A 25,003-nucleotide genomic window follows, 5' to 3' on the forward strand; every position below is an offset into this window, starting at 1 on the left:
TTATCAACTGTACATAAGTGCAGATACAATCATTAATATTTGTGATGAAATTCTCAGTTTTGCAAGTACAGCTTCCAAACTTCCTTTGCCCAGTGCAACACAAGAGCCTGCAAACCTGGGAGGGTTTGCATTGGGATCAGAGTATCTGGGGGCAGTAGTAAAACACAAGCTCAGCACAGAACTTTGTTTACAAAGCAAAACAGTGATTTTTCTATTGATTCAGAAATTCCAGATACACAGAATATGCTACATGCTCATCTGCCCGGAGACCCATCGCACCCTCACCGCCCCTGGCTGGGGCAGCAGTCCCTCACGCTGCTGTCGTGGGAGGCAGCCCCACAGCCTGTTAAGGACGGGCACAGGGTCTGCACCAGGCCTGCGCGCCTGCTCCACACAGTCACACCAAGCTCAGAGCTCACCTCCCAGGCTCACGGTCAGTCTACTTCGTGGCATATCACTTTTCAGAGCTCATCCGCATTACTGCAATTTCACAGGTGTCTAAATGCCACTTGGACTGTTTGCGATCAAATGCTTTGCATTTTGCATAGGGCAATTACTTCATATTCTTAGCTTTAGAAAAAACTTCCAGAGATGTGTTGGAACCACTGCTCCATGAAAACTCATCAACATCTGGCACAAGACCCACCAAATAGCTGTTTTTATATCTGGCAAAGCACACCCTCTCTACTGCTAATACTCTATTTCTTTGAGTTAGACTGTAAGCAAAATTATGCAAGAAGCTCTCATGAAACTCTAGTGACTGAAGCCCCAACACTTAAACACATACAAGTTCCTAATATTCACAATAATCAATAGGCTTAATTGCCCACAGAGCTGAACATCTGGGCTAAGATGACTGCAGCGCTGTGCTCCAGACCCCAGTGACTTCCCTGGAGGCAGGTGCTTCTGCTTCCTATTCTGCCTCTTAAACATTTCCACCTGCAGCCGTGCCAAATACCACAGCTCTACATTAAGAAACAACTAACAAGCTTCTGTCCCACCTATCAAAAAGCAAAGAGATGCTACTAAACATAAGAACCAGAGTTGTATTTGAATTAGTCTTTGCTCTTGCTAACTAGGCATATCAGCCASTAATAACTTGTTTTTCTATCAGCAATTACATTCAGTTACATAGTAAATAAACTAAATTAGAAACTTACTGCTTTGTCTAGACCAGCTCATTCTTTCATAACTTCATGATCTTGCCAGGGAAAAAGRAAAAGAAAGTGAGATATGATGTTCCTTCACTGCATCAGTGCCAAACAAAAGCTAACAAAAAACAAACCAGGCATAAATGCTTGCATTGGATTAACATCTAAAAGTCATCTTAAAAAATAATCAATCAGTATTATCTAAATCTGTGCYGAGACTTTATCAATGCCATCAACTGGCTTTCTCACTCACCTTCTCTTCTCTATATATTTTTAGGCTTTTATTGTTAGGTGATTTCCTGATTGATTTCTAAGATCTCRTGGAACAGCATATTAGCATATTTTGAATATAAATGCAGACTCTATTGTGGGATTCAATTTCTCACTGAATTTTAATTCCAAAGCTGTTCTTTTCCACACTGTTCATACAAGTAATCAGAATTCTAATCATTTTCATGCACCTATGGATGTATTGAGGCAGGACAGCACAAAATATAGGAAAGGAAATGAAATGCTATTCAAYTCCAAGCATCTACCCAAGACTATGTTAGCATCACACTGAGCCTATTCTAGCTTCCTGCTGTAAACAGGCTTTTAATGACCATGAGACCAGATACTATGCACTGACATCCACAAATGATTGTTGGCAATTCATCTGATACCATTGCTACCTCCCTCATCTGCACAAAGTGTCTGTGAAAGTACAGTGAGGTCTAGGAGATAATCAATGTATTAGATGGCAAGGGTCACGGGCCAGGAAATGGAAAGGGCAAGCTGCAGCCAAGAGGAGAGGAGAGCAGGGCAAAAACAAGCATGAGCAGAAGGAAATGGCAGATAGGAGCAAGCAGAGAGGGTAAGGATGGGAGAAGTACAAAGCTAGCAGCAAATCTGAGTAATAGAAGGTGGAAGCGCATCCAGGTTGAGAGAARATTAACATGCAAAACTGAAGAGCAGCAAAGGCAAGTGGCTGCTAAAAGGACAAACAATCTTTACTTGGAGTTTAATGGGTGTCTCATCAGGGATGGGGCACAGCACTTGTGACAATCAGTCTCTTACCTCTGACTTCAGGCCAACACACTCAAGGAAGGATCTTTCAGAGGAATTAGGCAGTGATGTGCCATCTCCAGCTGAAATCACCTCCCTTGGACATTGCAGTCTCCACCTCTCAGGACAGAAACGATTGTTAGTTATGAATTTACCATTTCTAATCATCCAGAAAATGCATCATCCTGGAATGGAAGAGATAAGACAGACTTCCTTGCTGTTGAGCATGCAGTTTCTCTCTTCACTGACTGATCAGTGGCCAGTTAGCTAAGCCATTCCACCAAACAGACTCCTTTAGCCACATAAATCCAGACTGAATTCATACCCAAATACAAATCAGCTTCATTAATATGATGCCAGCCATTCAGCACTTTGAACACAAAGAAATATTATAAAGAAAATAAGGCAGAAACTCCAGTCACATTTGCTTTTTGCTCTCCTTCAGGAATAACAAAGTACAGTGGTAAATGCATTCATTACTTGAACAGGTAGAGATTTCACTGGGACAGCATTTCTAGGAAAGACAACCGGAAAATAAGAACTCTGGTTCCTGGAGCCTCTAGAAACCAGCTGGGTTTTTCAGTTCTTGGAAGTTCTCTCCCCAATACCAAGAAAAAGTTTGCCTCCTGATCATTACTAACCACACAGAGTTTGCCATTGATTAGATTGAATGCTTCCATACTGGCTCTAAATTTCCCTCCCTGTCCCATATTTATTGTATTTTGTGCATTTGGCTCYCTGTACTTATAAATTCAATTTCTGAGATGAGTCACAGCTTTTGCCCAAGAAAAAACAAAAAAAATTATATACACTATGTCATTCTTCATGCATATTGCTATGTTTAAAGTAAAAAAAATCAAGACATTTGCCTATCCTTTCAGCTAGCTTTCACACATAGCCTGCAGCAATGCAAGGRGAGGATGTGCATGCCCCTTTCCCGTGCAGGGACTCATCAGGCGTCCTCCTCAGTCACCAGTGGCTGCACAAAGGTGCCTTTAAGGAGAAAGGGCTGGTCAGGCCAGCAGCCATCATTGCTTGCAGGACCAAAACCCCTCCAGACYGATGACACCAGGTTTGCTATGAACTCAGGAGGCTGAGATCAGCAGCTGAGCAGGGTTTGAAGTGCTGAGCACTTAATGATGGCATCACATCAGCAGCTGTTTGCAYGGCTTGTGACCTTCGGGTGCATGCCAGAAAAGCAACAATCACATAAAATCARCAGCTGAGGTCAAAAAAATTTGCTGTTCCAGACCCCACTGAATCCTGCCTAACAGTGGCCCAGACTAGATGATTAGGTGAAAATAGGGCATGTTTAATCATCCTGCCACTGGATACCCTCCCAAGTAATGATACCCTGACTATCCCACCCCAGAATGAGCACAGCATTGACATGGCTTTACATCTCCTCTCCTTTCCTAGCAAAGCAGCTGTTCCTGCAGCCAGTCTATGCCACAGTGCTCATCACTGCTTGCATCTCAAGTCAGCATTCAAGCCTCAGATATCTACAGCCTGAAGCCACTTGTTCCCCAAAGAATTTCCTGTGTAAATAAATAATAAAGTGACTGGGTCATCTGAGAGAGCTACAACACAGCAGGCCTGAAGGCAAAGCTAATTTGGAAAACCATAATTGCAAAGTTTTACTGAAGTCTTACTTCAGGCTATAATGAAGAACTACAGCACTGTTACAAGTGCTGAGCAAATGAATTGCTCCAAGAGAGTCTCTGCTCTAGATTTCACAATCTGGGATTTAAATGTGTAAACAGAGAAGTGTCAGGGAAAAAGAGGAGACCATAAAGTAACAGGAAGRAGACTTGTATCTGTAGGGGCTAGTAATCCCAGAACTGGAGAGCATCACAGCTAGAAACACAATGCTGTCCATARATTAGTCTATTTATCTTTTGTGGAGCTAAAGCTCTTCCATTAAARTAACAATTGCCTCTTTGGGACTCTGTCTATATCCAGCTTTGCGCTTCCACCTGAAACAGGCTTGCACAAGTAACTTATGGAAAARTAATAACTCTAATCTCTCACTAGACTCCCTCACACAGTGGAAAACATCAGGCAAATAAGAGGCAGAGGAGTAGCCCAGCACACCGAAAGCAAACAGGCAGAGGAAAAAAAGTCCAGACCATACAGTGGTGGGCTTACCCTCGTCCAGATCTCATCCTCTCTGAGGAAGTAGTTGGATACAACCACCCCAGCAGATCTGCTCTGAGAGCTGCTTGCCCAAGCCCTCCCTAAGCCACCTCAGCTGAAACAAGCTAGGCTCCCTCCAAGTGTTTTAAGTAGCAGGTCTTCGTTAACCTTATTCACTTCACCTGAAGCAATTAGGGAGCCTTTGCACAAGCAGCTTGGAGAKGGCAGCAAGAGTAGCAGAAGTTTTTTTCAGGGGTGTTTCTGTGAGGGCATGGTGCCCACCTCAGTGGGTGCTCTGCAGCTCCCACGTGCAAGCTTTCCAGTGTGAACTGTGAGTCCAAATTTCCTCTCCACTCTCTGTGCCACCAGTGCTATTTTGTAAAGCAGACTGATGGAAAATGAGAAATAAAATGTGGCAGGTTTAGGTTATACCCTCATGTCTTTTYCTGTAGTACCATCTCTTGCTATAGCTGTTTGCTATTTTAACACGCAGGGACCCAGATCYTCCTTTCCTCTCACTCCAGAGTGAAATTGGGAACTGGAAATTGCTCTTGGTGCAGCTAACCCAGCACCAGGGCAGCAGTAATTGTCAGCACCTCAAAAWGCAAAATCTGGTGGTATAAATTCCTTAAATTGCTAGACTTAAAATAGCTCCTAATCCCCCAGTCACAGTGAGTGAAGGGGATGAATATGGAAGCAGCCGTCGCGCTTTGAACGGCGCTGGCRGGGCGACTTTGGGCTGCTAACAGCAACACGCCCAGCTGGCACGTAGCAAGATTTTGGCTGATGTTACAGAAGTCTATAATTTACTACCTCATTAGCCCCAAAAGAGGTTAGGCTAAAACATAAGCAGTGGGGAAGCTGTGCTGGAAGGATGCCAGGGGGGTGTTATGGATCGAGTCCCCACAGGAGGGAATGCCATATCCGAATGGTCCGAACGCTGACATTCAGGGTTTCCCTGATCTGCGGCTTGATTTATCCCTCATTTATTGAGGGGTATGTCTGCCTGGCACTGGGGAAATGCYTAAGTTTTTGTTGTTTTTAGGATTGATTTCCCTTTGGAAACCAGCTCCCAAAACAAAGTCCAGCAAACTAGAAAGATGAAACTTCAGCATCATACGAAGGAGATGAGACCGCTGACAAGCAGAGCAGCGCTGGCAGAGTTTGCCAGTGTTGCTGCCAGTTCCATTAAGAAAAACCAGGAGGAATTATCATTTAGGCAAAACTGACTGCATGTCTAATGTGTTTCAATGCTGAGGACCGAGCAAATACTCTTTTGGGACAGGGCACTGGGACAGGACTACTCTTCATGTAGGAAATGTGCTGATCAGTCTGGGGTCCCTTCAGTTTCATCAGCATAACCTCAACAGACTTTGTTCCTGTTACCCTCCTGGCTGAAAACTTAGTTGCCAACTCCACAATCAAGTAATCTGGTTATTCTTATTATTGCTCTACAGCAGTGATCCATCAAAAATAGGCACAAACCAGCACGGAGAGGTGAACATGGCAGCAGCTAAATAAGCAAGCAGAGAAAAGGGAAGAGCAAGCGAGCAGTGCAACTACCAGCACAACAGCAAAGGGGAAGYGGGAGGAGTCCAGTTAAACCTCTCAGAAGTTCTCCAGGTGGCCAAAAGCCCCTGTTTTGCCAATTCATGCAACTGCTCTACTGTGGGAATCCTTGCCTAGCTCCTTGCTGCCGTTCCTGAGCTTGCTCACAGCCCAAGGCAAAGGCACAGGGTCCCACTGATGCCCTGTCTTGKGGATCCCAAGGTCTCTTCTCCAGTCCTCCACTTCTTTATGCTTTCTGCTAGCTGGATGGCGATGAATTTCAGTAGAGGCCAGTTCCAGCTGCAGCAGTTTCTGTGCATAGGATTTCAGCTCCTASCTCCCCCATGGCTCTGGAAAATCTGTCACTGACACTGAAGTCTTCTGAAATCCACGCCTAAGCTACCACCACATCGATGACCACTTCTAAAGTGAGTCTGCATGTTCATAAAGCTGCCGGGACCCTGCTGTGCCAAGCAAGCGCCCTCCTCTCCCCCTCGGTCATAGACGCCCTGAATGCCCAAAAGTGGCTTTGCCATCAGGCACAGATGTTATAAACAGAGAAAGTGAGTATTTGATGGAAAGAGTGGGAAGACTGTCTTTGGGGGAGAAATGTGAGGCTAAACAGAACAAAGCTTCACCTTTTGTCTTCTTTGGGGAAACAGAAATATTTGGACTATCCTGTCTAACACAGAATTTGAATACAATCAAAAATRTTCCTTGTTTCCTTCTTCTCCTTCATATTCAGGACAAGCTTTCTGGTGGAATGTGATCCATACTCACCCCAAGCATTTCCCATTTGCAGTGAGTGACTCARCACCACGGCTCAGACACCACCAGCCAGTATGTTGGCTCAACAAAGAAGATCTTTTCTCTCATGTCATTTCCCCACATTTCCCACGGTTTTTTTTTCCTTTATTATTAAAAATATTACTTTTTACCTCATACCACCTCAACTCAATGTTATTCAGTCCTTTCTTCACGATTTGCCTACCGCTATCTGTAAAGAAATGCACTTGGTATGAACATCCTTTTTTTCCCCATAAGGTGATTAAGAAAATATTAAAGAAGCTGGTTCCAAGACCAGCACTTGAAGAACTCCAATAGTCTCTCATCAGGCTTCATATTGTCTTCTCAGCACAATATCTTGTGATTCCCACTTTAGCCAATTCATCCTCCACTTTATAAGGTTTTGCTAATCCCCAAATATTCATGTTTAATTAATTTACTGTTCGGCACAGTACCATATCAATTAGTGAAAATGAGATAGAACTGATCTATTTAATTTTGGTTATCTTGCTACAGAAAGATAATAGGTTAATTTAGCAGTCTACCTTTTGTAATGCTCCATGATGGGTTTTACCCCATTTTTCATTTACCTGGCAATTACCTTTATCTTGCAAAGTACCAAGGTCAGACCAAGGAGACTGCAGCTACCCATGTGACTTCTTCCTTTTCTTATATAAAAGTACTCAAGTACTGTGATAGCTATTCTCCAGTTACACAGTACCATCTCTGGTTTGAGAAAATTCATAGAAGTCCTTGGTACTAGACTTATAATTGGTGATTCACTTGGCAGCTCACTCTTTTTTTGTGAAGTCTAATTGAGCTTGAATTGAAAGAGGTCTCCTTTCAAGTCATGGAGTCTTTCTAACCCTCAATAGTTGTCTTTTCTTGCTGAGCAGTCCTCATGCTGCTCCCAAACCTCTTTACTTATTCCTAATAATCTTTCCAAGATGAGTATTCAGATTCAAAGCAAAAAAGAAAAATTAAAAAAAAATGCTTGTCATGAAAATGTTAAACAGCTTTTGCTCCTTTGGCTTCCAGAAGCTTCAAGTCTCCTTCACACTGAAACCATTTCAACTCTACTTCATTCTTTCCTCCAGGTGATTTTACTGCTTCCTTTCATTTCTCAAAGGCTGGCCTTGAGAGTCCACAAACCTGTCTTTAAGGAAAGTCACACAGTATCACAGGCATCATCATTAAAGTTGAATTACAGAGTTTATTTCTAACAGGAGACCGAGAATTTTGATCTGTCTGAGAAGAAATCAGACTGCAGCCATAAAATGTAAGGGCTGAATTGTCTAGAATTTTATTTTTTTCTCTGCATTTCTGGTCTGAGGCAAAGGGGCATAATATGCTGCTCTATAATTGCTGCTAAGCCGATAAAAATAATGGGGCCTCCTTTGAACTTTGTTGAGAAGAGCTTGGAAGGGGTAGAAAGAGCCACAGATGATCCATTCTAGTTTGAAACACCAAAACGCCACGGGACCTCAGCTTGCGGTGGACCCTCACCTCCTACATCACTGTCTGCGAGATCGGGAAGCTTTCTGGAGCTGTTAACTCAAAAGCACAGACCAGGTGCACACAACCAGATCTGAAGGGGTCAGTTCCTCTCCGACCTCTCCGAGGCCGCGGCTTAGTTTTGAAGCACAAGGCAATGCACGCAGGGCCTCTGAAACTGTAATCGCTCACGATAACTGTTGCCAGGATATTGCAAAGAAATCAAGGGGCCGAGGGAGGGGTTTCTGGAGGAAGCAAGCTCGTTTGGTGGAGCTTTAGCCTGGCAGCTACAACGCAGCAGTCGCAGAGCCCGGCGAGGCTGCAGGGTGACTTTCATTATAACTTGCCGGGAAGCCGGTGTGCAGCTGCCCGTCATAATACAGCTATCACATGTCTGATTTCCTGCCTATTGAGTTAAAAGCTGCCTCCTGATTTCCTACGATGATATCTGAAAGACATTATTTCATTTAAGCGCCTTCCCTTTCACCCGTACACATTTTCACTGCAGCCGCTATTTGTTTTCTCCCAATTCACCTTCTGCATTAACAGCATCTTTGCCAGGTAGAATTGAAGCAATAATTCAATCTGAGTCAGCTTCCAGGAAGGGYCTGTGGCCTGGGTGTGTGCTGAGGCCTGGGAAATGGATTTCTTGGCTTGCGATGGGCCCTAAATTCGCCTTATAAACCACYGAGCATCTTCTCAGACGATGTGAATGGCTGGTGTCACAGCAGGTGCAGTTTGTCTGATAAACATAATTGCTCTCAGAGCTGGATGGCGTAGGCATTTGGACGGGAATCAACAAGTCAGGTTATTTCTTGATTTTTCTGACCTCAGGCTGCACTCTTTGGTGGCAGCGCGTGAATAGGCAGAACATGAATAGCTTTTTCWTATGGCCAAAGTATGGAGCAAGGTGGGAAGAAGAACAGCGGAAAGCCAACTATTAGCTCCTTTCACATCATATTTATGAAAAATCCAGCTTAGGGCTTAGGGCTTTGATATGTAGGTTGCAAAACGACGGCCTTACCTGGAGACTTTCAGCTTCAGAAGRCTTTAAAGGTTCTTAGACTCTTCTAAACTCAGTTGAAGCCATCTTTATTCATGACGAGGCTCATCAAAGAGAAGCGTGGGCAACCCGTCAGATAAACTTCGGTTTCTCTTTGAATATTTTGAATGTAAATATACAAAGCCAATTACATTTCATGGATTAATTTCCCAAACTGCTGGATAAACTGGCAGATATTGTTAGCCAGCTAATCTTGAATGATGTGGTTTCTATTAACCAGATCTTCAGAAAAAGCTTTCATTKTAGCAAAGACAGCTTTTGCCATCTGAGCTGAATTTGTTTTTAACGTTCACATTAGAAGCTTAATTTTTAATAACTTATAATTCTAATGTAAAATATACTTTTGGACAACCACAGTGTGAAGGTCCCATATTCAGAGAGATGACTGGGGTTTAGTTGCTTAAAACTGAAAAGTAAGGGTTTACTCCTGTTTAAGTGATTTAAGCAACAAAAAAAAATAAGATTTCCTTAGTGAACAACTCAACTTTCCTTATTTTCCTCATTTTCCTTAATGAACAACTCAGAAATGCTACCAGGTTTCAAAAAATGAAATATGATGAGGGTTCATCTTTTAACAGGATATAACTATTCTGAGGGTAGTACCTTCATAACRAGAGAGAAAATAACCAAAATTTAAAATGGCTTGAGAGTATGTCTGTATTTGACAGTTTCTTCAATAACATGTTAGTTCCTTTGGCTTAAACATTTACCATATGTGTGTATATAAAGAACAGATTAACTTTCCTCTGCAATATCACTTCACATTTTCATTTCAGCTTAGATCAAAATTATCTTTCCCATTTGGAAATCATACTTTCTTTTGATTTATCAGCTCATAACTAAGGATGCCGTGTTGCTCATCTCTCCATGCTACTGGTGCCACTTTGGYTAGAAACCCTGTGCCACAAGGACACCTCTGTTCCACTAGCTTTAGATCAGGCGCGTTGCAAAAAAATGTTTATCTGTGAACCAAGAAAAATTAAAAGCAGAGAAAAAAAGGTAACTTCTCAGAGATAAATGCTGGGGGATATGTTTTCAGGAGAAGGGCTGGGCTTTGCAACACAGTGGAAGAGCTAAGACAGCACTCTGGTTTCCACTGATTGGCTTCAGGCCCTTAATTGCAGTAACGGGACCCTAGAAATGCTCCACGGAGGAGCCCCGGGGTGCAGAACGGTGGCTTCTGGGGGGTGGCTTAACTGCTCGTTTCCTCTAGCATTTGTTTTAATGTCCATCCTGACTCCAAATAACTACTAGCACCCTGAATAACTCGTACTGTGCCCTCCTCTATTTGATATATATTGCAGTATCGTCCTTGGGAAGATTTTTATTCTTAAATTATGAACACATGTCTTCAGCCACAGCTCCAAACCCTYGTAAACTTTTGGCTGGAAAGTTCATTGTATTAAAAAAATATATATTTGATGCATTAGAATCAAGAATAAAGAATTTGATTCATTAACAAGAAATCCAGAAATATGTTATTATGTGATATTTCTAATCACTTGAAAATATGCACAATTTAWAAAATATCTRTSTCTCTCTCTCTCTTTTATATATAYATATATKTAKGCATGTATGTATACTTTGGTATACTTACATATTACTGTTAATGTTTAGGGGAAGATTCACTGGCTGCARTGGACCTTTCCCATCACTTTATGTTGTTGCAGGAATTAAAATCAGTTGAAAGTCTGTGCATGAATTAGAGTTATCYTGAGCACCTAATATAGTGCTTATTCCTGCAACTTACTAAGTGTTGCAAWGACGGCACGCAACAGCCATGCAGTTAAAGTGTTTTAGTGTTCATATCTCTAAATTTTAATATTTTAAAGGTACTTTAGATTCCTGAACTGTRTGTTTCTTACCATAGCATAGATTTATCTTAAATATAAATCCCAGCTGAAACTTTCCTGGGTTTATAATCCTTGTTGATGAAGTACTGATGAAGTACTTACTCCATAATTTAGTCTGTTTTCTCTGTGTGTCTTGCTGTGCTTTCTTACATTGGGCTATCCTTGGATTCCTTTTATTCTTGTTATTTTTATCRCTACAAATTTTAAAAGTATTCCCCAAACAGAAAGCCTAGAAAGAGCTCTGCCACAAATAAAGGTAAAAGAGGACGGTCGCAAGAGCTTTTCCCACCCACTGCAGCAAGGAGCCCAGCTAGGGGCTGCCCATCGCCTCTCGGAGGCTAGCGAGGCTCCCTTAATTGCTGGAGCAGCCCAGCCCAAAGGCAGGTCTCTACCAGAGCAAACTCATCCAAGAGCCCAACCAAACATCCTTATTGAACGAGGCGAAGACAACGCGCCTAACGGCACTGAACGGTTCCAGGAGAAAAAAWTTCTAGATCCCTCTTGTTTATTTTTAATGACTTGCAAGTCATTAAAAACACTGGTGATGTGTTCGTTATGAGGGCAGGAATGAGACAGGTAGGACAAAACCCACCAGCAGACAGGAGGCTTCAGGTCTTCCATCAAATTATATCTAGCAGATGAAGCAGTGTGGGATGCGAAGAAGGAAGGAATATTACATCCCATTTTCTGCGCTCTCCAGCGCTCCCAGGATGGTTCATAATGGCCTGATTGAGGTGTAGAGACAGACGTCCTCTGCATGCGTTACAGCGCTAAATACGCTCGTTGTCAAAGACACGAAGATTTGGAACAATCAGGCACCCAAGAAACTTCCTACGTGCGTGCGCAGGCATTCACCTTTCCGCTGATTAGACAGGCGCTGCAGAATGAAAGATTTTCTAGCTCTGTGTGCACTCCTCAAATGCCAGCTCTTGCACGGAAGAAGAATGCCTAATTCTTACGTAAGTAGCCACTGAGGATGAAACAGGGTCAGCAGTCAAGAGCCACCTGAAAAGCAGACACTGCCCATAAATCGTCACCACCGAACGGCAGTAGCTGTCTGTTCTCCTAAGGCAGCATGTTGGGGAACTCAGTAAGTGTATTGCGGGGAATACCACGTGCATGCATCAATTCAACATATAGCACTGGACCAGGACACCACAACAGCGAGCAACAGCTGGAGAGGAGACTAGTCCAGCGCTGGACTTCTCTACCCCCATAACAGCATGCTACAGTAGCTGGAATTTATGCTCGAGTTTAGAGGGCATTGCTACCAAAATGCCCTGTCTCAGTTTCCCTACTGCAGATAGACGTACAGGAAAGGCAGATAGTTATCAYGGATCCTTAGCTATGCAGGATCCTGCTGTTGTAAACAAAAAAAAGTACAGCTTACACCTCTGGGAAAGAATCAGAGTTTTTTCAAAAGACCTTTTCTGACTTGGCTGTCTGATGCGCAGAGAGCACGTCTCCAATTCTCAGACCAGAGCATTTAATATTAAAATGTCATTTTATTTATTCTTCCTCCACGATATCAAACATGGTAACTAGGCAACATCTCAACTATCAAGTGGACTCTAAATCTCAGACCACTTAAACGTAAGATCAAAGTGAAAAATGGCAAACAGTAATTTATAACCTGTTCYTTTTGTTTAGAGCTAGCGTAGTCAACCTTCCTCCCCTTAGAAGCGCTATACTAAAATCTTCACGTGCACAAGGGCCCCAAAACATATATAAATATTGCAGAAAAGACAGGGAAAGAGAACTTGCAAGGCAGTTTGCAGACAGAAGACGCTCATGGCCCCTCTGCAGGATGGATAAACACCTGGCTCCAAGGACAACCCAGTGATGTTGACCCCGACATAATTGCCTGCCACTGTTTTGCTTGCCACTGCAGCTCAATTGGGATGCTCGACATGATAAAATAAAAATGTGGCCATAAAGTATTTATCTATCACTGTGTTAGCACAGTACCTGGGCATTTCTCCACGCTTAACGTGTTGTATGACATCTTGGCAATGCAGAGAGGTGACACTCTGCATTTAAGAGACGATGTCCCACACGTGTGCTCCTCTGAAAACCGCAGCAAACAGCCATTTGGCCAGACGACCAGGGGGAACCAGCAAGAGATTGATTTATGTTCCTCAGCTCTTCTTCAAGCCTTGCCTCCAAGGTCCTCTGTGCTTTGCTTACTCTGAAATGCTCCAGCTCAGCTTGTTCTGTGCAACCGTGCTTTGATCTCTCCAGGTATATCCTGTTTCATAATGGCTTGAATAATTAAAACACAAATGAGAAGTGGAAAAATTTGGAGATTCAAAACACACGCACCACCCTTCTCTACGGCGAAGCCGTTTGGCAAGGAGCCTACAGTAATTCCACGTGCAATATTTTAAACACAGTCGCTTGCATTTTCATTTAAGCAATGAGCTCCTTCCCAGGAGTGGACAAGGGAGCCGAAGCGGATCTTATGTGTCGAGACGGTGGAGACAACTGCTGCTAATACTTTTTATTAAAAAGGAATAAGCAGCAATTTATATTTTCTGACAGGCCCAGAGACATCTATGTTAGCTTATAAATCAGCTCCTGCAAAAGCTATTTGGAAGGATGGATCAAAAATGTTATGAATTTGAGAGCACTTCATAGGAACTGGGAGAAAAAGGCAGCCGCGTGAAAGGTCCCGATGGCTTCCTCTGATYTCCTCTGAGCCGCAGAAAGTAGTTAAGCGAGAGTTTTCGTCTTCCTAAAACACGGCTGAYACATGGGGCTCACTTAACTTGCTAATGAAATTACCCCTGGGAGCCTGTTTCTCCTCTCGGACATTTCCACGCGTGATAGGCGCAATAACGCACCTATCGTTGACATGAGATTGTGAATAAACAATTTAGACCCTATAAAGAGGGTTGCAGTTTCGAAACCACGATAAGAGCACAATGATAAATYGAAAATCCCAGCTGGACTGAGCAGTGCAGAGGAGTTAGGAAAGTGTCGGGACCGGCAGCTCTTCCCTGGCCTTTTCGAGCAGCTGGGTTTGCTGTTCACCCAATGAACCTGCCAAAYGCTTAAAACTGTCCACAAATAATTCATGAGTGAAAGGGGATTTTTTCCCTGCTTACAGAGCTCATGTTTTCCGATCGGCATTTAAGACAAAGCTTTCCAAAATATGAGATTCCCCACCTGAYTCCTAGTACATACATGTACCAGTCCTGTTGCAAAAAAAGCCGCTCATCAGATAGAGACACAGAACAGCTCCTTGCAGCTCTCTGTGATTACTTGATGCTTAAAAATAACAGGTTGCGATAATGCACAAATACAAGAAAGGAATTAAGTTCACTGAGCAGATCACAGACCTCAACACCTATCAAAAACCAGAAATCTGGACGCTTCAAAAGCAGCAAAGCTGTCCYGGAGGGATGGGCAGAGAGGTGGTAGGTGAAGGGCAGCGTCAGACAGAAAAGCTCTCTGCAATCAAGCCGATTCACCCTGATAGCACCCTACAAGGGGATCTTGAAGGATTCCTTTTATTTTTATGTATTTATAGGCTGTTAAAAATGCAGTCATCGCGTTATCTCTGGGTACACAAGTGCTGCACCACAAAAAAATAACTTGCTGCCAAGTGCAATCTCCAATTAATAGCTCAAATATTAATTTAAGCCCATAATGCATGCACACACCATTTTAAACTTAGGGAAAGATTCATGTATAATTGAAAATCTTCAGTAATTTTCCGAAGAATCTGATACCAGCACAGTGGATTCATTTGTTAGGTGAGCTGTCTCAGGGAAGTACAGCTAATACGATGAGTAGTTGTTTAGAGCTGTAACAGCGAACGGATATTTTATTTTATTTTATTCTTACCCTTTTAAATTACTTGACAGTACGAAAAACGCAGGGAATAAGCGAGGTCAGTTCTTCTATCCTGCTCCAGCTCCTGAGTGGTGGTCAGCAACGTGGAGGGTAAGAATGGGGTTTTMCCATCACACGTGCTGTAAAACACAGGCAAAATCCCAGGGACGCAGCTGCCTGAATCCGACCCTGGGTCTGTTTCGGGGTGGTATATCTCCTACAAAAGACGTGTAACCGTCTTGGATGGCAAACTTTTATTTGCAACTATCTCATTTGCCTACTGTATTATGAGCCAATTTTAAAAAAAGCTATTTGAAAATAAATCCAGAGACATAAACCCTTTTTTAATATCACTGCATTTTCTCAATGCAAACAGGTGCRACAAGCAAATGGCTTTAACACATCCTCCTGTTGATTAAAAAATGATTTATATTGAATTACACCTCCAGGGTTGATTGGGTGATGTGTTTAATCCCACTCCCTGCCCTCCTCCAGCCTAATAATATACAATATCRCCTCTGTGATAACGTGATTATATTAATGGATCCAGCAGCGCTGCTGTGTTTGAGGGCAACCACCGTTGGAGGACTTGCACTTCCCGAGCAGATCAATATTTTTAATTCTCGCAAATGAAGAGCAGAAGAAAGTTGTGTCTTAGGAACGATAYGGCACTTCCAATGGGGAACAGAGTCCTGCAAAATCTTTCCCAGAAGTGTATTAAAATTCCAGGGTAGTGACAAAGGATCCATTTTACCGCATTTCCTGTCTGCCACCAAGAGAAACGCGTGCGAAGCCCCTGGTGCACCCGAGCACGCCGGGCTRTAATTATTCTCCATCGTAATTATTTGCACCTACTTTTCCTGCGCTGACGGGCAGGCGAGAGCTGGAGGACAGGTGGCACCAGGCAGGACCAGCCCGGAGGGTGACACTTCCCGAAAACTCGGGATCTCACCTCAATTTTCCAGCCCCAACTGAACACAATAGTCACAAACAAGCTGTCAGGGCCGATCACATCCCGGGCGCTTCCTACAGGTAACACCGACAAAGACGTCCACATCACGCTTATCCTCTGCTCTACTCTGATATCCACTCTAGCCACCTTGGATTTTGGAAACTGCCTTGGAAAAATGCACTTACTTTGCTGCTGTGGATTCTAAGTACCTATATTTGGAACAGTTTAAACCTTTAGGGATCACTTTGCTGTGATAGTAGGAAAAAAGGTATTATAGGAAACTTTTTTTTCCAGCTTTTTGTGGTAGCCTGTGGAAATTCTTGCTGGGCTGAGCAGATCTACCTTTGGGTGAGTTACAGCCAGTGGTTACATTGCTGCCAACCATATAATTTTAGTGCTCAGTAATGAGAAAGCCCTAAATTAATAACACTTTGAAAACTCAGGGGAAAAAAAGGACCTCAGCTATGAACTATCTATCAGTACGTTTCTTTGATGGATCCCATTTTTACTTCCAATTAATTTGYTTTCAGTAATATCATTAATTTGTTTATAAACTGTTTTGCGTGCTTGTTTCCTATCAGCAGTTACTTAAATGTCAGGCCTTTTGTTAAAAGGTATTGAGTTATAGATAAGCACAACTCTGCATTATGAGATTGGAGAAATAATGAAAAATAAGCTTTTTTATGATTTGGAAACCATGTAAACATCCCTGTATTTTTATTACTGGAATGTTAGCATGGGTGTGGGGGGGTAAACCATGAAAGTCAATACAATCTTTAGTTTAAAGAGTATTTTTATGATGTTTTCTGTTAATCTTCTAAAGCTGCTTACAGAATATAAAAATAAGCTTGCTATAAGGAAGTCTTTATAGTATCAGTGATAAAACACTCTTCTGTGTTTTTTTGGATCTATTGCATCATTTGAATTTAGCAAACCTTGATTCTTATAAGCACAGCAATTACGACTATTATGATATTAAACTGGGAAAATACTCAGTTTAATGAACAGCAGGGAGTTACACTGCCTCATAGCCCCTGGGAAAACCAATGCGTTTGGCTCACAAATAGCTCCAACAGCCTCATCGACACCAGACGACCAGTTTTCAAAAGTAGGTTCCTAAAGTCGAAGTGCAGCCCCGCATGCAAGCCCGAACGGGCTCCTTGCTGCAGAAACAAGCACACAAGAGGCTGCGGGCAGATACCTGCAGGAAAAAGGTTTGGTGGCCCCATGCTGGAAAACCATCCCCGCAAGGCCACCCCACAATCCTTGGTCCAAAGTGGCCCCTCCAGGACACCTTGAGGGTCCAGACCACCACACAGAGCATTTTTCTGAGGCCAACCCACTCGTCTGAGGGCCAGGTGATGCTGCCCTGTGTTACGGGGCCACTGCAGATGCTAGAGCAGAGAAATTATTTGGAAATGGTGCAACCACTCCCCTGAGAGGCAAAGCACGGGAGAGCCAGAAAACCCAACCATATGGCCAGCTGCATACACATATGGCCAGCTGTACACCGTAGCCGCTTTCTCTCTATAGATGCCGTGCTTGGATGATCCTCTTTTGCTTCATCGAACACAAGGAGCCAAGACTTTCACCTTACATCCACGAGGTCCTGACTCAGTCACTGCCATGTGTTTGCAGAAGCCACTTGCTCCACCACCTAYCAGTCCAGCATGAACTTCATCGCTTAAAAACCTTCCAGGCTCCAAGTATTAAAAAGCAAATTAAAGCACTTAGCGCAAACCTGGAAACTGCTCCTTGCATCTCGGCAGGGTAGAAGGGGGGCTCAGAAAACGTGGCTTGACTGCTTCTCCCGAGGTGCAGGAGCATGAACGCCATCTCCGCCTCCCCTGCAGCCGAGGGAAAGGGCGCTGCAGAGCATTTTGCTGGCAAAGGCAGTAACAGCCCTCACAAGGGACAATCCCAGCCTGGTGAGCAGGCTGCTTCTAAAAGCATTGGAAAAAAATGTCCTAAAAGTGTCTCCTCTAGTCCCAAAGCACCGCAGAGGCACACAYGTTTCTTTTAATGCTACCTGCATCAAATAATTATCAAGAAGCAGCAGGGAACGAGTGCGAGACGGACCGAMCCCGTCTGCGACTCCACCCAGACACATGCCCAACAGGGTCTGCGGTCGGAGGAGATTTTTCCCCCCGGCTTTCGCGAAACGGCACCTCAGCCCACGAGGTCCAAAGGGCCGGGTTAACGCAGTACTGCCCTYGCTAGTTGCAGCCGCAGGCTTTGTAGCGAGTTTGCAAGGCCTCGGGGCCGAAGCGGGTCAGGCTGCTCTGTCTGAGCGTTCCTCGGCCTGCCGGCAGCCCCGTTTCCCTCGGTTTAGCTGTGCCAGCTGTGTCTAATTGACTGGGAGGTCTGTGCCTAATTGGTTTTACTTGTGTTTGTCTTTGTATGGTACCACTGACCTGGGGGCCCCAAGCAGCAGGACAAGGGGGGCACAACACCGGCAAATAAGGGAGAAATTAAGTGTGTACATAACMATTTTACCTGTATTAGCATTATTTTTGAAACCTTTTTCTGCATAGATGTGCTCGTTCCCTTTCTGTAATAAATACATATGGACTAACAGTGATGCCTGGATTAGACTGCTGAGATTTCGGTGATACTGAAAATAAAGTCTTGGCTTTATATGTAAGGTGCGTTTCTTCTTTGCTCACTAAGGAARTTCAGAGCGTAGCAATATTGCACAGCGTTGCAGAACGGTCTTGGCAAGGTGCCCCATCCCGAACCGGTCCCAAGGCCCCGCGCACACGTGCCTCAGCTCCCCAGTTTGCACAAAGTCTCTCTCTCTCCCAGTTAGCACAAAACAGCGCTCCCCGAGTCAAAAGTARACGATGTCTCACATCCTTTTACTCGGCTTTCACGGCTCTGCACCGCGCTGCGGCATTCCCACCCGGGCAGGTGCATCCAGCCGGTGCTCCCGGCCGCCTCAGACCTGGCAACGCCTGCTGGGGGCTCGCGCACGGGCGGGCGAGCTTCGCCCCGCTGCACGCCCCAGCGTCGCGCTAAAGCAAAGCAAAGCGCTAAAGCGTGCCCTGGCTCCGAGAGAAGAGGTAGCTAATACAATCTGTAAATCATAATTACAGTCAGCGTCTATAGAGTGAAAAATCTATGGAATTATAACAACATCGACGCCCTCCACCAATTCCGCTGAAATAAAACGCAACGGTGGAAAGGAATTTCAGAGACAAATGTTTGCACCGCATTGAGTCATGTCACCTCTGAATCACATAGTTCTCGCCAGCTAACTTTTAAGCAGGAAATCCTTGGTGAACAGCCAGGAAATAATGTTCTTAAGCATGCAGCGTGCACTGTGATTGCTTGGGAATAAAGGGACCCACTTTATCTGCGGCATTATTTACAGCACAAGTGCACGAGCCACTGCTTGCCTTTCAATTTKAGGCAGCAAAATAAAAGCACTAATGAACGCCCTTCAGCCCAAACCTAGCCATTACTCCTGAGGCTGTTCTGAACCCACAGGGGCTGTGGCTAGAGAACGTGCAAATGAGAGAAACACCACATTACCCCCATCTGAGCCAAARTTATCTCTAGGAGTCAAATTATAGGTATTTCTGCTGGTACAATCCGTACGTTTTGCTCACCTAGCAGGAGTCYCTTGGGAGGAAGAATTCCCTGTTTCTGTAACCAGGAAAGCCACTGATCCTTAATCCTCTTTGAAAGAGTCAAGAGTTTACAAATGCAGCAGATCCRAGCACCTCGTTGTATATTACCCCAAAGGTAGACACAGAGACCTGCCTCTATCATAACATAGGTGTTGTTTTCACAGGATCAAATTCTGCTCTCAAATTATACACAGTCCCTGTAAAGTCATTGGCAAAATATAGGTTCTTCGTCTACTAAGTGAGCACGCRGGTATGTGTGCATACACATTCGTGTGCAGACCTGTGAGCCTGCGTTGTGTCCGTCCCAGAAAATATATAAACATCCTTATTTGCATTGCAGTGCTTTCTGGCTGCTCGCTCCCTTTTGCAAGGTGCTGTACAGCCAGACGGGCCCTAATCAAACAGTTTATGATCCCAGTACAGCAACTTGGATGCAGAAAGTACCACAATCTGTGCAGCCACAAATGAATGAATGGATGGATGCCTCTTTCTGAGGTCCATCCACTCCCAAAGCAGTGGAGGAACAGCTCAAAATAAAAYGTGCCCACAGGTTACACGACACCTGCTTGTCTCTTCTATGCTACGTGGCTTTGCTTTTCTTTCCATCTTGGTTTTGGATCTCCGTTCACGGTAGCTGAGTGGGTTGATGTGGACTGAGCTGCGATGCTCCTCACCCAGAGCCTCRCAGTGCTCTACCGAAACAAGCACTTGGCAAAATCTCCCGTCCAAAACAGGAGGACCATTTCAGACTACAAAACAGAAGWCGCTCTCAAAATTTTGGCTATGGAAAAAGTTAACTAGAGAAAACGGGGACCACTGATAGAAACAACGAAAAGAGGAAATATCTGTTTGTCACGACATCTGTGATGTTTTTAGCACTCTTTGCAGACAGCAAGCCTGGGAAATCTGTTCAGAAGAGGAGAAAGTCCTATGACCTGCTGAGACCTCGCTGGAGGTAGGCAGTAACTAACTAAACTGGTCAGGTAAGGTGCTGCGCCTCCTGCACCGTAGGCACAGCCTGGGAATGCTCCCAGGCATCTCTTCTGCATGTCTTGGCCTTGGCGACTGCCCAAGCAGTTGGCTGTAGTTAACATCAAGCAAGAAGTTGGCAGTATACACGGGTATAAAATCCCTGTCTACGGGTGCAGATGGACCATTTGTCTGGCCACCAAACTCCTCAGGTAGCATCCTCACCCAAACACCACCAAACTCCTCGAGCAGTTGCTCAAGACACAAATGTGGTTGCAGGACATCAGCTGCAAGCAGGGAATGTGGAACAAACACATTTTAGAACTATCCATGTTCGTGTTCTTCAAGCAGTGGGCTATTTTTTAAATTKAATTCTTCCTTAGTCATTTTTTAGCCTTAATTAGCGTAACTAGGTTTTCTTGCCACTTAATCTCATTTTTTAAAAGACTGGTTATCTCTAAAGGATACCATTGGCTATGGGATTCACCCAAATCCCCAATTATATTACTCAACACCTAAGTAAACCTGAACTTGGTGATATTATATAAATGTAGGATAACCCTTATTTTCTGTGCATGTTTACTTTAGGCTCCAGTGGATTGATGGTATTTCTCCTGCTGAACTTACTCTGAATTTAAGCCCRTATATTCCTGCAATTGGAGTCAATGAATTTAAATCTAGGGTTTCTCTTTTGTGAATAGGAAATTTACTAAACAGTAGAGTTTTAGTGAAATTGAAGCTATTTTGAACTCAGGTCAAATTCATCCGAGAGTTCTGACTGCAAATTATCTGAGAAAATATTTTCAATGTTGAAACACTTTCTTTACRTATTTTAAGTGAAATGTATTTCAGCTGAGATTAGTTAAGAAGCAAACAGAGTTTAAGTAAGGTACAGGAAAAGGAAATTAGATTATCTACTAGGAAAAATACTTTCAAACAGTAACCCTAATAAAACACTAGAACAACTTGACAAGAAAAGTTATAGAGCATTCAGCTCTGGAGGCTTTTAASAGCATGTTAGATATATGGGGTTGGACTAGATATCCTGAGGTCTCACTTAGCCTCTGCTTTACAGTTCTGGAAGTGAAAATTTTGTTTTGACATTTTTGAATTGAACTTTTTTTTTTTGGTTCAGTAAAAACAAATTGCAAAGTGAAAGCGAAAGAGAATAAACAGAAGAAAAAAAGATTAAGTGATCAGAAAGACTAATAATAATAATAATTTTCAAATTTTAAATTCATTGAACTGGACCAGTAAGTCGCTGATTTGATCAAAGACAAGGGTATGGAAAATCCCGGGCTACAGGAGGAGACCAAAGACCGGAGTTTCTCTSTCAGTGGAAGGATCCGCACTAATTCTGTCTTCCTCCCCGGGGACACGGAGGAGAAGAGCAGGTCAGGCGAGTCGCCCCGTCCCACGAGGGATGCCCGAGCCAGRCGCGTGTCCACCCTTGTCCCCCCATCACGGCATGGTTAGCTCAGGCTGGCGGGTTACCAGCACGCGGCTGAAGTCACGCGACGTGAACTCAATCRTACATGACATATAATCTCCCTGCCTTAACCAAGGATGACATTGATGCTGCTTTGCTCATTTTTAACATATATGCAACAGTTAAGGGCTTTCTCACTGATGAGACCTGATGGGGCGATGGGGGCAAACCAGTGCAGTGACTTAAGGAGGAGTTTGCTATGAACGTGGGTGCTGGTGGCTCCTCTGAGAGAGGCATTTTCCTTTCCTGCAGGCTCGGCATATTCATCAGGCACACCATGCTTAATCAGATTTGGGCTAAGAAAATCAGGCCAAAGATAYTTCCCTGGGGATGTTCCAAACCTATAATTAGTTTTTTTGCACTGCTTCACACAAGCAGAGCCAAAATAGCTACCAGATAGTCTACGTGGGTTCCTGTACAYGCCGGGCATCAAACACTTCATGTTTATGGGTGGATAATGCATTTCTTTTTTTCTGTGATTTTAGATAGTGAAGCACACCAAGGAATACACCTCCAGTTTGGGGTTTCTTTCTGATATTGTTGGTTTTCAAGTAGCRCCATGTAGGAAAATCACAGTAAATAAGGCATTTGGTTTCCTCAAATTCCTCAAATTCAAATAAAGCAGTTGGTTTCCTCAAATTCATACCCTTGTCTTTAATCAAACCAGCAACTTACTGRTCYAGTTCAATGAATTCAAAAGTTGAAAATCGTTATTATCAACTGTTAGCACAGTTTCCTCCATAGCCRTAGGAAACCTGAGGAATTTTTTGGRCCACCACTTTTTTGACATTATAAATTACAAGTTCTGCCACATGGAAATGTTTTGTAAATATATATTGGCTTCTCCAAAACTTCGTTGTTTGTCTGAAATGCCTAGAAGAAAAGGGCAAAAGAAAGAAAAAATAATAATCTGAGAAAGTGGAAATGTTTCATTTACCGTATCTTAAATGAAACAATTTGGGTTTTTTTTAGTTTGAAACAAGTTTCGACTTTGTTGGGGGGGAGGGGGAGGGTTAGTACAAATTCCCCTTAGTTGATGTTTGTTGTTTTAACTGCACAAGAAAACACTATAAATAAAGTATTTTGGTAATTGCTTGGTCTTCATTAAATTAAATGTTCTGTTTAACCTAGTGTTTCTCTGATACAGCCTATAAATCACAAAATTAGTTATTTACCCAGCTGTAGACAAACAGTCCCCCAAACCATGCTTTAAAATCAATGAAAAGGCCCCTGCTGATGTTAGTTGCAGAACAGACCAAGAACACGAAACCAATGACCTCAGGTTGCTCAACTGGCCCAACGCAGCTTTGAAAGGTTTCTCGCCTTACAGACAAAAATATGAACCACCACCGTATTCACCAGGCAGCAGAGGGAAGAAACTCAAACCTCTCGGCTGACCCGCTTGATCTTCAAGGTTTTCCCTGTCCTGAGCTTCCACAAGAGGTTTCCAGCTCTGTTGCCTTCACAGCAATGAACAAGTCTGGGGTTTTTTAGACCCACTAGCGTAGACTTCATCATACACCAATGAAGRAACCAGCATCACAGCTTGTCCAGCACGGTCTCTGGTTGTTCCTCCAAGGAGAATATTTGCTCTGATTGCACAGTAGCAATTCTGAAAAAAAAAAAAAAATCACTGCTGCAAACTAACTGGAAAATACTGGGCAGAGACCAAACGCTTTTAAGTTTTTCATCTTTGTCATATGGTCCATCGCAGCTCTGGGGAAATCCAAAGCAAGTTTGCTAGTGCTATRTATGATCTCAGTGTAGAACTGCGCATTACCCTCCTTCCAGTTCATTATGCTCTTTCAAATCCCTGTTTAAATTTAACCTTTGCCTTGACACCAGCCAAACATGTTGAAACTGCTTAGTATTGGCAAGCTGAAATCACTTAATACAGCCTTTGCTSTAGGTTGACATTTTTCCATTTGCACGAGTTAGCAATCAAAAAATTGATTTTTTTTTTAACTGGCATTTTCTCACCGTAGTTGAACATTTCCAGGTTTTTATTGACACTAAAAAAAGAAAAGGATTCAGCCTTTCTGACAAAAAGACAGAAATATTCAAGGAAAATGCTCCTCCAGTGAGAATGCCTCGACGCACAGGATTAACTCACCAGTGGAACAGCTGTAACGGAAACGGATGGGKGAAAACAGAGTGAACATCCTTTCCAGCTACATGGTCATAGCTCTTCAGCCATTACCTTAGGGGGAAAAAAAAGGCTATTCTGTAGAAAAAGCTCGTAAATATTTTGCAACGCACCCGTGTGCAAATATCTGCTGGAGGAGATCCCTCCTCACCCTGCTCTGCAGAGGACAATATCCAGGAGCCGTGTAGTTACAGCCCGTCTCATCACCTCGTGCCCTGTTGGCTTAGACATGTCAGCAAGCGTTTAATCACCTTTGGACCGAAGGAACAAAATCCCATCGCGCCGGCCGTTAATTCAGCCTTCAAAGTGCACGCTCGTTGGGGTACCRAGTGTGTTTTTCTGCTCGTGGTGACCACGGCGTGTGGAGCAGCTCTCCAGCGTCAGCCCGCTCCCCACACTCCCAGYGCTAATACAGCCTCCGTGCGGAGCTGAGCAGCATAAAGGTATTTTTGCTGTATCTGCTTTTATTCCCCTCCAGCAGCTGTGAAATCTATATTTGGTGTTTTATCTCGAGGGATTTGCAACAAGGAAAAGGAGCTGGGGGGAAGCAAAGCAGCTTCTGGCAGGGCCTTGGCTACATCGCTGTGCGACCCCGAAGCGTCGTGTGTCGCTGTTTCCGTTTTGGGAAGAACTTCGGGCTTTCAGTCTGTGAATGATTTCAGAGACACACCGCAGTGAAATGACCACAGTTTGCCCTTTTCCACCCAGTTAGTCTTTTCCAGCGAATTGCTGCTGTGCAAAACCGTAATCTAAAGACATTGCTTTGAAATCTGAGGCGAGAGCAGCCACGAGCCCTGGYGGCCCCGAGCTGCCCCTTGCTTTGGACTCGCAACCAGACAAAAAAGGAGAAAAACACGACGGAAAAGTAGAGGCATTTCCCCACTCTCTTCCCATTGGGGTTTT

This window comes from Rhea americana, unplaced genomic scaffold (genome assembly GCF_003343005.1).
Source record: "Rhea americana isolate MKP2758 unplaced genomic scaffold, rheAme1 scaffold_131, whole genome shotgun sequence".
Taxonomy (NCBI): Eukaryota; Metazoa; Chordata; class Aves; order Rheiformes; family Rheidae; genus Rhea; species Rhea americana.